The sequence below is a fragment of the Choloepus didactylus genome, chromosome 16 (assembly GCF_015220235.1).
Source record: "Choloepus didactylus isolate mChoDid1 chromosome 16, mChoDid1.pri, whole genome shotgun sequence".
Classification (NCBI taxonomy): domain Eukaryota; kingdom Metazoa; phylum Chordata; class Mammalia; order Pilosa; family Megalonychidae; genus Choloepus; species Choloepus didactylus.
In genome coordinates, this window is record NC_051322.1 from 40,895,966 (window position 1) to 40,911,362 (window position 15,397).

Here is a 15,397-nt window from a genome sequence, read left to right on the forward strand (position 1 = left end):
GCCTGGGAAGATGGCTGTGGTCTGGGAGACTGATATCTTGAAGTGTCAGCAGAAGGGTCACAGTGGATCCTTGGGATGTGCCGCCCTGTCTGCACTGCTGCATGCCCTGACCAGTATCTGGACTTTTGGTTTGGCTGTGCCTCCACATCATCTTTTGACTTATTTTAAAATTATTTTCATTATGGTTTATCCTCCTGGATGGACTAAATGTGGTGGACAACAGTCTCTGGTCTGGGTCATTCTGTCATTCCTCCCAGGGCCTAGCACAGAGCTGTGCATGTGGTAACATTCAATATATGCTTATTCAAATAATAAAGTCCTTGTTCTGCTCTCTCTCCAAATAGTTCCTTTAGTATTTAAGTATTATTGCAATCGTACTCTATGAAGCTTTAAAAGACAGCATTATCCCACTTCTTCTTCAGGATAAACTCCAATTTGTACTGCTGGCTGCCCTCTTGGGGACCAGTCCCAAATGATCAAACATTTATTGAGTGTTCACCAGTTGCCAAACGCTTTTCTATTTACTTTTTGTTTATCTGCACATTTAAAAATCACAACAACCCTTTAAGCAGGTGTAATTATTTATCCCCGTTTCACAGATGGGGAACCTGAGGCACAAAGAGTTGAAAATACTTGTCACCATTGCAAGGCTAGCTGTGGTAAATCCAGGAAACATATCTGAGCCTTTTGATATAGAACCTATTCTTAGCTACCATGCATTTTGTTTCTCAGAAGCCAGAGGGCAGTGTCAAAGTTAATTAGAGGTAAGTGCGTGGAGAAAAGGTAACATTTTCTAGCAGTGTAGCAGTGTAGAAAATTGAAATATGTGGTGGGTAGCTGAAAGTCTGTTTTGTTTTTGAGCTGTCCTTAGGCATCTATATATGCTGATAGGTTAAGCTAGGGCAAAGACTGAAGATGTAGGAATGAGTGGGAATAATTCATCAGAATCTGGCCCCTCTGTCATCCGTTTTCCTTGTTCTAAGAGGCCATCTGACTTTCAAGGGCCAGGACAAGGGTCTTTACTTACTTTACCCTTACTTTCATCTCTCATCTCACCAAGCAGCATAGTACCGTTCTAAACTGGAAAACTATTCATGTAACTCCCTGACTTAAACTTTTCATTTGCTTTCTGTCATTGTATATGTGGCAAAGTTTAAATTTCTGCATATAACTCCAAAAGCCCTCCATGTTCTTCTCTTGTCCACTCTGGCCTCATAATTTGCTCAATAAATTGATAATCTTATCCTCTGATCAGTCTACCCTGAAGTACTTGCAGTCCCCAATTCTCTTTAGCTAAGGATGCCCTTCTCACTGTTGTCTGCCTGTAAAAGCACCTACTCATATTTTAAGAACCACATCAAACATCACCTCCTCCATAAGGTTTTTTCTGTCTCCCCAGGCAGAATTAAACATTCGCTTTTGTGTCTCCCCTTGGGTGATGCATATACTTCTATCATAACAACTATATTGCTTTATTGCCTTGATTTGTTTACATGACTGGCTTTCCTACCAATTTGAAAGGTACCTGAGAGCAAGAACAACTTGATAAACCCAATACTCTCATATGTAACTGGCACATAGTAGGTGCACACAAATTAGTTGTGAGTAAACAAATAAATGAATGTATATTCCTGGATGATGTGGGGACATGAAGGTATGAAGGTAGTTTTTCCTTCTCTAAAGAGCTAAAAGAATGTACCTGGTATAATAAACAAATCATTCTTCTTTCAGAAACAGTCCATAACTGTCTTAATACATATTAGAAAGTAGTCACACTTGCTGTTGACATTTCATTTCCTGTCTTCTTTATGTGCCCATACATCTTTAATAACCCTGCTCCAACCATACTAGTGATTAGGAAAACCATTTCCAGGCACAAAGTTTTTCTGTGCAGAAATGTGGTCTCGAGTAGGTGGGTGTAGCTGATATAGTTAATGGTCATAATTGTGATCTGCCCAGCTTCATCTTTCTTGTCCATGGGAATCACAGAGTAAATTTAATGTTGATTCAGGCAGTTTAACATTTATGAGACTAGCATAGCCCTTTGCATATATATATATAGTGGTGCATTTTGACATACTTTAATTTGTTTAGTAAATTAATGCAATGGAAGAGGCTCTGGTGGCCTGGAGCTAGGTACCCCAGAAAAACACGTTCTTAATCATAATCCATTCCTAGGGGTACGAACCCATTGTAAATTTTGGATGAGGTTACTTCAATTAAGGTATGGCCCAACCAAATCAGATGAGTCTTAATCCTATTACTAAAATTCTTTACAGCATGATGAAATTCAGACACAGAGAGAGAAAACTGCAGGAAGAATCTAGAAGTCAGTGGGACCTGGAGAAGCCAGGAGAGGCCATGGTGTGTATTGCCATGTGACAGAAAAGCTAAGGACAAAGGATTACAGGGTGCCAACCCCAGAATACCACAGAACAGCAACCCCAGAACGTCTTCTGGTAGAAAGCTTTGCCTTGATGATGCCTTATTTTTGGACATCTCCTAGCCTCAAAATTGTGAGCCTATAAACTCCCATTGTTTAAGTTAACCTATTGTATGTTACTTGTTTTAGCAGCTAGGAAATAAAAACAGTTTTTGGTACCAGAAGGTGGAGTACTGCTATTACAAATACCTAAACTGTGCAAACAGCTTTGGAATTGGGTACTGGTTAGAGGCTGGAAGAATTGTGAGGACTCAAAAATGAGTGAGATCTGCAGGAAAAGTTTCTATCATCTCAGAGAATACATAATTCATCATGAGTACAATGTTGGTGGAAACATGGATGTTACTGATATTTCTGTGTTAAGCGATGCCTTAGAAGGAAATGACGACTGTACTGTTCGAAACTGGAGGAAAGGCAATCCCGCATCTCAGGGAACCTGGTGAAAGTGAGTTCCGATGTTGAGTGGAAGGAAAAACTTGAAAGTGTTGAACTTGGAAATTTAGCTGAGAAGATTTCTAAGCTGTGTGTGGAAGGTGCAGCCTGGTTTCTCCTTGCAACTTGTAAGGAAAGGAGAGAGGAAAAGGATAAGCTAAGAACTGAGTTCCTAAGCACAGTGAAATGAGAAATTGATGGTTTGGAAAATTCTGGCACTATCCAGATAGTGTGCTCTGAGACTAGAAGCAGCTCTATCAGGGTCCTCCCTGAGCTTCTGGAAAGCAAGTCTCCAGAGACTAGGGCTCTAGGTGAGGGTTTAAATGAACATGGATCCTGTCAGTCATTTCAAGATTGGAAATGCAGTTATGCAGGAAGGATCTGTGAAAAGTTGTATTGTGTGGTAGTTTGCATCCTTGTGAACTGCATAAAAAACCAACATGGTTTTTGTGAAATTTGTGTAAGTAGAACCACTGCAAGCCTGGACTGAAAGGGACAAAGAAGTGATGAATTAAAGGAAGAATGACTTCAAGGACAGAACCATGGGAGCTGAGGTCTGGACCAAAGAGTTCTCCTTGGGTCAAGCAAACAGGCCCATCCATATATTTAGAAAGAGCAGATTCACCCCAGCACTGGGAGGGGGTGGGCCTTGTGCCCCATTTTTCAGGGAGAGTGCTGCCTGCTCAAAGATGCTAGGGCCTGTGTGCCAGCATTGATGGAGAGACTAGTCACAAGGCCAATGGTTGGAGAGGGTGGGACCTTCACCCCAGGGTCGGGGAGAGCATGGCCACTGTGCAAACAGTTGGAAGGGGTGGGGCTGCTGCTCCATCAGGTCAGGAGAACAAAATATTGATCCATTGATGACTCTCAGACCTTGAAATCTAATGGAGTTTGCCTGGATAAGTTTTGGAATTGTTTGGGAACTGTTACCCCTGACCACTGCTTTCCTTCCAATTTTTCCCTTCTGAAATAAGAATGTTTATCCTATGCCTGTATGTCCATTGTATCTTGGAAGCAGGTCCAAAGGCAGAGGGGAATTATGCTCCAGGACTGATCACACCCATAACCGATTTTGATGAGACTTTGTATTTAGCATTGCTATTGGAATGACTTAAGACTTCTGAGATGTTTTGGTGGAATGAATGTATTTTGCATATGGAAAAAACATGCCTCTTTGGGGGTCCAGAGGGCAGAATGTGGTGGATTGGAACTATGTACCCCAGAAAAACATTTTCTAAATCTTAATCCATTCCTCTGGTTTATGAACCCATTGTTAACAGAACCTTTTGCTGAGGCTACTTCAGTTACGGTGTGGCCCAACTGAGTCAGGATGGTTCTAACTCCCATTACTAAAGTCCTTTATAAGCAGAGTGAAATTCAGACACATAGAGAGTCCAAAACTGTATTACTGTCCATTTCATGGCTGTGAAACACAAAAAGATGGTTAGAGACTAAGCCAGAACTGGCAACCAGCAACTCTGACTTCCCATTTTGTCTTCTTCACTGGGCAATAGGACTTACCAAACGGAAGTTAATTGGAAGGGAACACCATAGGTACAAATTAAACCTATGGTTTATAGAGTAAATATCTCTGGGACTAACAGGATAAGGAAAGATATGCTCAGTTCTTAGGTGCTTATACCTGTACAGAGAGTGGAGGACAGTTCTGTATGTCTGGCTGCTTTCAAATGCATTGTCATAATCTTTATCATTGTCCTTATCATCATTATCAACATCACTAGCTGTTTTATAGTGTTTGCAATTCATGCAACACTTTCATTTACATAATTCTCTTTCTCACAAAAGCCTTGAGATAAATGTTTTTTGGTACCCTTTGTGCCGGTTTGAGTGTATTGTGTCCCCCAAATGCCATTATCTTTGTGGTCTTGTGTGGGGCAGGTGTTTTGGTGATGGTTGGATTTGCTTGGAATGTGCCCCACCCAGCTGTGGGCAATGATTCTGATGAGATGTTCTCTTGGAGGTGTGGCCCTGCCCATTCAGGGTGGGCCCTTATCCGTGGAGCTATATAAATGAGCTGACTCGGGGGGAAGAAAGAGAGTGCAGCTGGGAGTGATGTTTTGAAGAGAAGCAAGCTTGCTAGAAAGGAACGTCCTGGGAGAAAGCCATTTTGAGGCCGGAGCTTTGGAACAGACGCCAGCTGCCTTCCTAGCTAACAGAGGTTTTCCGGACACCACTGGCTGTCCTCCGGTGAAGGTACCCAATTGCTGAGGTGTTACCTTGGATGCTTTGTGGCCTTAAGACTGTAACTGTGTAGTGAAATAAACCCCCGTTTTATAAAAGCCTGTCCATCTCTGGTGTTTTGCATTCTGCGGCATTAGCAAACTAGAACACCATTTTACACATGAAGGTGTAGAGGCTCAGATTTGTTAAATGATTCAGCTGTTGAGTTGCACGAGTTGATCTTGATTCCCAGGTGTTTGTTTTTTTTTTTAATTCATTTTTATTGACATATATTCATATACCATGCAGTCACATAAAGCATACATCATTCAGTTGTTCACAGTACCATTTGCATTCATCACCAAAATTAATTTTTGACATTTTCATTACCACGCACACAAAAATAATAAGAATAAAAACTAAAGTGAAAAAGAACAATTAAAGTAAAAAAGAACACTGGGTGCCTTCTCTCCGCCCACCCCCCCCCCCCCCCATTTTTCTACTCATCCATCCATACACTGGACAAAGGGAGTGTGGTCCATATGGCTTTCCCAATCACATCGTCACCCCTCATAAGCTACATTTTTATACAATCATTTTCAAGATTCATGGGTTCGATTCCCAGGTGTTTTAACTTAAATTATATTCTCATCAAATATCCGTTGTACCCTTAGACTTTGCTAGGGGAGTCCTAGACCTCTCTCCTGGCATCTTCTCCATGGCATTGGGAGATCTCTGTATGGCCTAAATATTAGAATATTAGCCATATCCCTTTGTTGAACATCTATTATAGGTAAGATGCATCTATTATTGGCCAGGCACTGTAAGAAATATCATGATAAATAGGACACAATTCTTGTCCTAAAGAAGCTTATGTGTTGTTAGAATAATAAAACAGTAATAAAAAGAAAAATCTTTGAACTAAAAATAAAGGATACTAAGAAAAAATAAAATGCTCATGAGATATATACAGCAAGGGCTGTGGAAGAGGAAAGGAAGTTATAGTCCATTATTGTTTTAGAATCAGGGAGCTTTGAGAATGGATGAGTTTGTACAAAAGCAATTATGCTTCTCCTGGGCTTAAGATCTTTGTATGGCTTCTCGTTGCCTACAGAATAAAGGCCAAAAAAACTTGAGGCTTCCATGTTCTGCCCTCCATCTTCCCAGCCACATCTCCAACCATTTTTACATTTCCCCTGTCATAATATATAGAACACATGTTTTTCATATCTTCTGCCATTGTGTGTTTTTTCTTCTGCCATCAATGGCCTGTCCTTGACCATATCTTTCTTAGAAATCCCAGTTTGAGCATAACCTCCTTCCAGCATACCCTAGGAGCATTCACAGTTCCTTCTTTGTGTTCCTTCATTTCAATTTTTGGTTACCCATCTGTCTCCCCTCCTAGGCTATAAGCTGTTTGAGGGCAAAGACTGTAACTTACTTGATCTTTGTAAATACATCACTGAATCCAAAATCTGTCATTTATTTGTTGAAGGAACAATGAATGGATCTTGTAGATCATAGAGATTAACTCTGTCGTTAAACAGAACACATATAGTTTCAAATACAGAAATTTCTTGTATATTAGTGCTGAGAGACAGTCATTTCTTTTTTGCTTGTAACCCTGACAATAATGGAATGGTCACTGCTTCAAAAATAAACAAACCTGGATTATTTTGTGAATTCTCCATTGTAATACATGACACTATTTCAAATAATTACAAACAGTTATCATGCTCTCCCTAAATTCTTTCTTAACGAGAAAAAACACCTATTTTTCATGCAAGTATTTCAGGTATGACACAGTTACACACGTGTTAGTTCACTATTCTCTGTTCTCAGAGACTTTGTCAGTGCTTCATTTCAAATGGATTTCCTGCAGTCTGCTTGTAACTCTCCTGAACACTTGATAGAAACAAGGAGAAATAAGTCAGAATTGGCCTAGAGCTCAGAGTAGTCTTAACATTGGAAAAGGGCTCAGAGGAATCTTCCAAAAGTGAGAAGGGTAGATTATTATATTGCATTATTAATATGCAGTGGATATGCATTTATTCATGTATGGTTGGCTCTGCCTTTTCAACATTAAATTACTTTCTACCTTATGAAAACTTGGTTCCAAATGCTTTTCTGAAGTGCAAATTGTCCAGGGAGAAAAGATAGTTCTGTTAGGTTGGTATTTGAGGCTAGCCCTAGGTAAAATAGTAAAACAGGTGAAGTTTTTCCTTGGCATTTTTCCATCCTAAATGAAAAAGAAAAGAACAAAAGAAAAGAAAGCTCACTGTGCTAGAAGAAGTGTCCTCATTTATTTCTGTGGCCCATTGTCACGACTGGACACACACCCAATGATTGCCCTTATACCTTGTGTTCCTTTTGGGGATAAGGATAGGATCAGCATATGCTGCAGGAACAAACCATCTCCAGCTCTCAGTGGCTTAATACATGAAAATGTATTTATTGCTCATGCACATCTGCTGTCAGTCCAACAACTGACCAAGGCAGCTGTCCTCCAATGGTAAACTTAGTCACCCAGGCTGCTCCATCTTTTTTTCTGTCATTCCAACATACAGACTCTACCAGTCACACCAAAGGGAAAGAGAGGGCTTCAGGGTTGCCTACCAATGCATAAATACCTGAAAAAGACATATATCACTGTCATTGATAGTCCTTTACTAGAACTTATCATATAGCTGCATCTAACAACAATGGGTCTGGGAAATGGGTGTGCATGTGTGTGTGGGGGGGGTGCGTGGATATTTAGTGAACAGTAACTTTCTCTCCCTTGTTCTTGATCTCCAGCCCCTGGTAAAACTGAGCTGGGCAAGAAGTAACTCTAAAACTAATCCTATACATGGAAGTAAAACGTATCCACTTGTAGTGGCATTTTCTCGCATACAACAGTGGCAGGCAACCAAACCGATGTATTGCTTTTATTCCCTGAACTTGTTAATGTGTTTCTCAACATCTTAAACAAATTATATTGCTCACCTTTAGCATGCCCACTGTATCATACAGGATGGGCTAAGTTACACCGTAGCAACAAGTAAACTCAAACTCTCCATAACTGAAGCCACAAAAGATTTATTTTTTGGTCCCTGCATGTGTCCTTCATAGGCAGCTTGGGCTCCACTCTATGTCTGTCTTACTCAAAGTCAGACTTAACAGAGCCCTTGCTGTCTGAAACACTGGCAGCTGCTAAGATGGAGGGTACTAGAAGGCAGCAAAGAGGTTTCTGGCACACCTTTTTCTCTTCCATTCCACTGGGCAAAGCAAATCACCAGGCCAGGCCCAAATTAAAAGAGGCCAAGGAATGTAGCCCTTCTGTTTGCTGGAGGAAGACAGGAGTAGCATCCTGTGACTACCAGACCCTTTGAAAGGGGAGAGTAATGATGAAATGTCTGCAAATTTGGGAGGCTATTAGAAAAGGTAATTTAGTGCTCCCTTGACAAAATCTTGCATTTGTAGGTGGCATGTTGTCATGGAAAGCACTCTGGGTCAGGAATAATCTACTTCTTCTAACTTTACCCATGTTATTTATCTTCTTTCTAGACAAATCACTTTAAATATTTGGATTTCATTTTCCTCCCTTACTAAAAAGAAAATGGAACAAACCCAGATAATCACTAAAGAATCTTCAAGCTTTAAAATTCTGAGGTTTCACGGTTTTGTATTTGCTCTCCCTAGCAATTTAATTTTTCTTTCTCTTCTTTCTTTTCCTTTTCCTCCCTCCCTTCCTTCCTTCCTTCCTCTTTAATTTGTTCTAAAAGTACATCCTGAATACCTACCATACATAAGTGAGATAAATTGAAGGATGGAAAGCAGCGCAAGCTTCATGATGCTGTCTGCTCAAAAAATGAGGAAATGCACACGCATGAAACCTCTCAGAAGATGCAGAGATGCCTTACAAATAATCAGAAAACCATTCACCAGCTCTCCAGAGGGTAACAAGTCTGTGCTCAGTGAATCAGGAAAGGTTCCATGGTGAAAATTTCAAGACCTGAAAACAAGGTGAAGATTCTCTCCCCAGAGAAACTCAAAAAAGCAAAGCAAGGAGGCAAGAAGGAACTCAGGACAGAGGGCACTAAGAGCCAGACCAAAAGACAGAAGCCCATGCTTGGTTTGGAGGGATGCCAGGAGGCAAGAAGGAGAGGCAGGACGGTCTCAAATTGTAGCGAACCTGAGCGTGGAATAGAGAGGGGACTGAGGACCACCACTGAGTCTGTTGAAAGAAAATATGATGAAAAACATAGAACTGATTTTATGAATATTTAACAACAGAAATATTTACAGTGTTAAGAATGGAACAAAGAAGCTAAAACTGGGGTCATTTAGACTAGAAGAATGTTTTAAGGCACTCGCGCTTGTGTGTGTTTGTGTGTGTGAGTGTCTGTATGTGTGAAGGGAGAAGTGGGGATCTTCCATCCACTGTCCTGAGAGCAAACCTAATTATGTCCTTACATCCCTTGTTATAACTGACAGATAGGATTTAAACTGTTCTTGATAAGTGACGAGGGTCAACTTCTAAAACGTCATCACTCACAGGAATCCCTCTTCTCCACAGCACTCTTAGTTGCAACAATTTTTACTTTGCATTTCTTTTGTTGTCTGAAACTGACCCTTGAATCTTTCGTTGTTTACATTTTTACATGTTTACACCCTATCTCTCTAATGACATTGTTGTGTGATGTGCAAAGAGCTCTTTGCCCCAGCCCAGTTCTTTCAGACACATTTACCGTTTCTATTTGATTTGAGAACACTTGATTCACAATCTGAGCCCTGAGAACCCACGCTGGAGGCTCTCTCCCTGGTCAAGGCCTGGGGTGGCACTGGCGGCATTGGAGAGGAGGGCTCTCCCCTGCTATTGTCCACAGCAGACGCTGAGGGAGCAAGAGCCTCCTAGCGTGTCAGGAACACCCATCTGTCTAGGTGCATCACAGAACTACTTCCACCGATTCCCATGAATGCCCTCATCTCACTCTGCAGGAATAAATGATATGACTGACAACTGAGGAGCTCGCCCAATCCATTTCCACAGACACTTCAATTTGAACTACAGTATAATCGTAGCCCAAATCAGATTGAACAGTTTCTTGTCTCTCAAATAGAGAATATTCAGACACAAAAATGATCAATTTAGCATATGTTCTTTGTCTGTCTCTGCCTTTGTTTGCAAACTTCTCAGAGGAAAACTTGTTAAGAAAATTTGTGGCAAATGATGCCTAGATCAGGAGATTAGAACTGACTCTTTTTAAAAATGGATTCTCCATATCACATGTCATATCGAGGTATTGTGAAAAACAACATGCATTGCAACTCACGGTGAATTAAAAGAGTTTTCATTTTTCAAAATATTCAGCAAGTTATCTCTGTACGTTCTTTTCTGAGGACCCAAGATGTTTCACATTGTTCAAGTTCTGCTTCTGACCCACTATAAGAATGGAGTATCTGTGTCACCCACAAAGTATCACAGAATCAAAGAGGAGAGAATGATTCTTTCTAGCTGGAGTGACAACTAATGGCTCCAGGGAGAAAGTTCTGCTTAGGGGGAATGCTGACCGAGAGAAAGGGTTTGAGAGAGGTATGTTCAGACACACTCTTCTTTTTTGCCTGCTTATCTCAAAATACCTACGTTCAGATTCTTTATCGTTGGCAATTTAATCTCCTTGATCAACACACAGCAATCAAGAATAACATTTTCTTGGTTTAAAAAAAAAAAAAAAATGGAGGAAAAGGAGCCACATACCTTTATGATCACTTCATGTAATGTCGGTCTTGTTTTGATTCCCTTCCAAGGATGCAGAAGTCCTGAAGCCTGAAACAGAATTTTAATACTACAATCTTACTTACAAGGCATTCCTACAGCATGCACATAGAGAGAAAAATCTGAATAAAATTCCAAAATAAGGTGATAGAGAAGTTTTGGAAAAAGTTATCAAAACTGAATTTGCCCAAATGGTAACAGATCTCTTGGCACAGGGACCATTTGCAGTACATGCCGTGCAATGCTGAACATAACACTCTGGTCTTCAGTGCTGATTGACACATTCTCCCCACACCCTCCTGTCCACCTCTCCAAATCCTGCCTGTCCCTCAAAGGTTAGTTGAGGTCTTCTCCAAGCACTGCAGTGATAAACCCCTTTGGAAAGGATTATTCATTCATTTAGCAAATATTTACAGAGGGCTTAGTATTAAAGTCTGTCTCTCACAAATCCAGACTGCATTTCATTCTAGTGGGTAAGTGTTTTCTAATCATTTGTTCTGTGTTTCTTCAATAAAAGTATATATTCTCCATAGAGGGAGGTAGGGTTATCTGGATGTCTGAGATGTTAGAGTGGGGATCATTATCCACATCTGTCATTTTAATCCTATGCCAGACTCTGGGACCATGTCTGTGCCACAAGGAACTAGAAAGAATCAAATCTCCACTGGTTCACAAGGAATGAACACAGTTTGGACCTTAGAACAATTCCTTTTTCATTCACCGGTTTACTGAGCACCTACCAAGTTCCAGACATGAGGACAGTGTTGGATTAGCATCCAGCATGTATGGAATGTTGGCATCTCACCAACAACCTATGAGGAAGAATGATGCCAAAGCTAGGATGACACGGGTCAGGAGATGAGGTATTAGCTTAGTTTCATCATGAAGAATCTGTGCTTGGGCTCAAAACCTGGCTTACCCTTTATAAGCTATGAAAGTTTGGGTAGATTACCTAAGCATGCTCTGTCTGATTTACTTATACATTTAAAAAATGGCAATGATTACGGTTTCTAGTTCATGGTTATTATGATGAATAAGCACGACAATATACACAAACTATTTATAACCCTACCTGGCACAAAAAAGTACTTGATAAATATTAGCTGTTATATTGGATTGGCCTACAAGGTGTGCAAATAGCAGCATCTATTGCGGTATTCCAAAATGTGTCATTAGCTCAGACTTGATTTAGGCCAATGTCCATATCTGAGGGTGTCCAGCCCTACCTTCTGGGGCACAGGAAAGGAGGCTTCAGAAAGAGGCAATAATGACAATCAGGTGGATTCCAGATGGTCCTTTGTTAGACGATCACTTCCATGGCCAGAAATCAAGGCGCTGGGGTACAGACCCAAGGCATGGTAGTAGACTGCTAAATAGGAATCCAAACTGAATACAGTGGTGCAGAGGGGAAGGCAATGGCTTGGTAAATAGATCTATGAGGCTCACTCCAGTCACACCAAGTACTCGCCCATTGGCAGCTGAGGCATTCTCACTCCCTGTTGTGTCTTCATCTGTTACTTTGACCTTCTCCAGGCTGCTCCCATTGCCATGGCCAGGAAACTGCTCAGTCAAGAAGCCTCTATCACTGTTGCCTCATTCCCCACCAATTCTGCTTTGATCCTTGCTAGCAAAATGGATTCCTGGCACATTTCGACCTTCCCCACATAATTCAATTAAAAATCATAGTTTTGTAAAGGAGCATCATATTGGCAGAGCCTAAAAATGTCTTCATCCCAGTGGCAATGAAGCGGGGAAATAATAGTTTTAGTTTTTATTATAATTTTATATTGGAAGGTAGAATTTAAACTAGTTGGAAAGAACCAAACTGTTGACAGCTATTTGAGTACACCTGAATGTCAAATACCCACTTCAGATATCAAGAAAATATAAGATTATCAGGAATATTTTATCTCTGAGCTTTATTTCATGATCAACAGAACATTCTCTAAAAGTCCATTTCTGTCTTCATCAGAGAACATTCTAAATAGGTTTTGAGTGTATCTAAAAATCTACATGGAATTTTTTGATGAAAGAAAACCAGCTATCATAATGGTTTTATTTATTTATTTTTTTAATTTTTAAATTGTTTTGTTTATTATTGACTGTCTCTAACAGTACCCCAGGAGAACAAAGAACCTGGATGTGACTCATCCCCTCATGAAATCACATGGATTCTGATTAGGCCACTGGCGCAGAATACATGAACTAATGTCCAGAATCTCAGTCTTTGACTATAGTCGTGGAAATACAGTAAGCTGAAAGGCAAAATATATGCCAAGCCCTTTCTAATTTTCTTTTTTTTTTTTAGTACTTGAGGATATTTTCCACAGGTATACCACAAAGTCAGGCAGAAACTCTTTAGTGACTTTAATAAATATTTGCAAATTATTCACACACCTTGAATATAATTCAGAAAAGTATATAAAACTTTAAACTTGACAATAGTAGAAGTTTAACATTTGCAACTTGGTTAGACAAGTCTAATTTATTTTAGCCACAAGCTGAATGTTATGTTTAGATTAATGGCCATGTATTTGACAAAATTACTTAGATCAGTGGTTCTTAGACATTATGCCCAGGGTGTGGAGGTAGACTGCGGGATGGCATCATGATATAAAAATGGGGTGAATGGGAAACAAGGGTGAGGATAAAGAAAAGTAGGTAATAAGGTGTGATGGTTAGGATCATGTGTCAACTTGGCCAGGTGACCCAGCTGTCTGGTCAAGCAAACACTGGCCTAACAATTGCTGTGAGGACATTTGAGGCTGGTTAATAAACCAACAGGCTGGTTTATTAAATCATCAGAAAATTGACTGCAGCTGTGACTGATGACTCACCAAAGGGCGTGCCTTCCACAATAAGAGAATGCAATTAGCTGGATTTGATCCAATTAATCAGTTGAAGACTTATAAGCCAGACAGATAGAGGACCTTCACTTCTTCTTCGCTGCCCAGTGAAGCATTTCCTGAGGAGTTCGTTGAAGTTGCCAGTTCGTTTCCTGAGGAGTTCATCGAACACATTCGTCGAAGATCCCAGTTCATTTCCTGAGGAGTTTGTCGAAGTTGCCGGTTCGTTTCCTGAGGAGTTCATCAGACATCTTCTTGGAGTTGACAGTTTGTTGACTGCTCTACAGAATTTGGACTCATGCATACCCACAATTGCGTGAGTCACTTTTACAATTTGATAATCAGAGACACTTCTCATTGATTCTGTTTCCCTAGAGAACCCTAACTAATACATAAGGTATAAAGTGGATTATAAGATGATGTAAATATTGGTGGTAAGCAAGCACAAACCTGGCTCTGTATATGTTACCAGTCAGTGTGAAGTGTAAAAGAAAAACATGTTAATTTTACAATTCATAGTGATAAAGACAGAGCTGATGGTGGTCCACATCTTACAGGCCCCACAGCCTCACACAGGATTTAACAAACGGTTGATAAAGAAAGATCCAATATAAGTGACTGAGGTCTCCAGCCACCTCCTACCTAAATATGGATTTCCACAATTCCACGTTGGTCTACAGTAGCCATCTGAGTGACTTCTCTATTGCCAGCAAGTAGCAAAGTCCTCAGACCTACAGGAGCATGGCATACAAAGTAGGGAAAAAAGGTGGGAATGAGACCTTTATCTGAAGTCTGGATCTGCCTGGAATGAAAAGATAGCGACCAGCAACCACAGGAGATACAGGGCTCGTTACAACTCCACATGCAGCCAATGCTTTCTTTGTATTCTGTCCTAATACAAATCCAAAATTGAAACTAATATCTTCAGGAAAGCTCTGAGAAATGGCAAGATCTATCTTGACAATGTGTTTTCCTTCATCTGTCTGAATAGAGAATGGGTAAGAAGGGAGAGGAGTCCTGATTCAACCTCTGTGATGACTACCACCTCCCCACTACAGCCTACCTGGCTTCATCTGACAAATATACTCAGCTCTTTTTTCGCTTGGCTCCTATGTTCCTCTCCTTTCTACTTATTCAAATCCTACCAGCCTTCTTGACCCAGCTCACATTCCAGAGACTATTTTTTCTTATCTAGTGCACATGCTCAAGTTCTACCTCCCTAACAAATTCTTAGAGCATTTAGTCTGTAGCTTAAATTCAGCACTTAATACATCATTTTCTCTTTGTTGTTGTTTCTTGCGTCTTAATCCTCTTACTCTGCTTAACAAAATTGCAAATGATACAAAGCCCTGTGAGATAGCTAATCACAGAAAATGCAAATTGCAATAGGCAGGAGTAATGGGTCCAAGCTACCACACTAAAGCTTGAATGAACAAATGAAAAGTCTGACCTTGACCAAGGACAATACTGTGCCACAAACTGAGGAATGGGATTAAATCAATTCTGTGTACTTTAGAGCCATTAAAAAGTAATAAAATGATAAAAAAGGAGTTGCATATGCAGTAGTAAACTTTGTTAAAAAGCTGTCTATATATATATACATATATAAAAGATCTAGGTATTTCATTTATTCACTTATTTTTCATGTACTCAGCATTTAAGATGGACTGTGAGGTGCCTTGCCTGTGTTGGGTACTAGGAATTTATGGGTGAGAAACATCTGCCTTTCTCCTCAAG